The sequence below is a fragment of the Zalophus californianus genome, chromosome X (assembly GCF_009762305.2).
Source record: "Zalophus californianus isolate mZalCal1 chromosome X, mZalCal1.pri.v2, whole genome shotgun sequence".
Lineage (NCBI taxonomy): Eukaryota > Metazoa > Chordata > Mammalia > Carnivora > Otariidae > Zalophus > Zalophus californianus.
Genome location: NC_045612.1, coordinates 80,690,734 through 80,692,775, shown reverse-complemented (window position 1 = coordinate 80,692,775; position 2,042 = coordinate 80,690,734). Strand labels below are relative to the sequence as shown.

At 43.8% G+C, this 2,042-nt stretch overlaps 1 pseudogene; it reads left to right on the top strand.

Moving 5' to 3' along the window:
- The first annotated feature begins 361 nt into the window (after positions 1-361).
- On the top strand, positions 362-1,432 carry LOC113931038 (annotated as a pseudogene).
- The last annotated feature ends 610 nt before the right edge of the window (positions 1,433-2,042 follow it).

Genomic DNA, 2,042 nt, shown 5'->3' with positions numbered 1-2,042 from the left:
ATCCAACAAAATCCTAGAGGAGAACACAGGCACCAACCTCTTTGACCTGGGCTGCAGCAACTTCTTCCTAGACACATCTCCAAAGGCAAGGGAAACAAAAGCAAAAGTGAACCATTGTGACTTCATCAGGATAAAATCTTTTGCACAACAAAGGAAACTAAACTAAAGGGCAACCGGTGAAGAGACGAAGACTGAATGGTGTGGCTGCGTTGTCCACCTCGAGCAACAATTGCCTTCTCCACATAGAACTCGGGAGTAGGAGATTCAGAATCGAATCTCTTCTCCCTTCCCCCTTCTGTGAGATATTTTTGATCTTCAGCTACATTTTTCGACTTTGTGAGGAACCTTATCATCAAAGAAAATGGCCAGCGATGTTACCAACAAGACAGATCCTCGCTCCATGAACTCCCGTGTATTCATTGGGAATCTAAATAATCTTGTGGTCAAGAAATCTGATGTGGAGGCGATCTTCTCAAAATACGGCAAAATTGTTAGTTGCTCTGTCCATAAGGGCTTTGCCTTCGTTCAGTATGTTAATGAGAGAAATGCCCGGGCCACTGCGGCAGGAGAGGATGGCAGAATGATTGCTGGCCAGGTTTTAGATATTAATCTGGCCGCAGAGCCAAAAGTGAACTGAGGAAAAGCAGGTGTGAAACGATCTGCAGCGGAGATGTACAGCTCCTCTTTTGACTTGGACTATGACTTTCAAGATTATTATGACAGAATGTATCGTTACCCAGCACGTGTTCCTCCTCCTCCTCCTCCTATTGCTCGGGCTGTAGTTCCTTCAAAACGACAGCGTGTATCAGGAAACACCTCACGAAGGGGCAAAAGTGGCTTCAATTCTAAGGGTGGACAGCGGGGATCTTCTTCCAAGTCTGGAAAGTTGAAAGGTGATGATCTTCAGACCATTAAGAAGGAGTTGACCCAGATAAAACAAAAAGTGGATTCTCTACTGGAAAGAAATTGAAAAAGAACAGAGCAAACAAGGAGATGAAGAATGAGAAGTCAGAAGAGGAGCAGAGCAGCAGCTCCCTGAAGAAAAATGAGACTAATGTGAAGATGGAATCTGAGGGGGGTGCAGATGACTCTGCCGAGGAGGGGGACCTACTGGATGATGATGATAATGAAGATCGGGGGGGGGGGCTCCTGGGTGGCTCAGTTGGTTAAGCGACTGCCCTCGGCTCAGGTCATGATCCTGGAGTCCTGGGATCGAGTCCCGCATTAGGCTCCCTGCTCAGCGGGGAATCCGCTTCTCCCTCGGACACTCCCCCCCCCCCCCTGCTCTCTCTCTCCATCTCATTCTCTCAAATAAATAAATAAAATCTTAAAAAAAAAAAAGATCGGGGGGGATGACCAGCTGGAGTTGATCAAGGATGATGAAAAAGAGGTTGAGGAAGGAGAGGATGACAGAGACAGCACCAATGGCTAGGGTGACTCTTAAGCACATAGTGGGGTTTAGAAATGTTGTCCCATTATTTCTTTACCTAGGCACTTGTCTAAGATCAAAATTTTCACCAGATCCTCTCCCCTAGTATCTTCTTCAGCACATGCTCACTGTTCTTCCCATTCTTGTCCTTCCCATGTTCGTTAATTCATATTGCCCTGCACCTAGTCCCATTTTCACTTCTTTTGACGTTCCTAGTAGTTATGTTAAGTCTTACCCTGTAATTTTTGCTTTTAATTTTGAGACCTCTTTATGACTTAACAATAAAAAGAATGTGAGGTTTAAAAAAAAAAAAACTAAAGGGCAACCTACAGACTGGGAGAAGGTATTCACAAGTGACATATCAAATAAAGGGCTAGTATCCAAAATCTATAAAGAACTTATCAAAGCCAACACCCAAAAAAACAAAAACAAAAAGAATCCAGTCAAGAAATGGGCAGAAGACATGAACAGATATTTATTCAAAGAAGATATACAGTGACTAACAGACACATGAAAAAATGCTCAACATCACTGGCCATCAGGTAAATACAAATCAAAACCAAATGAGATACCACCTCACACTGGTCAGAATGGCTAAAATGAACAACTCTGG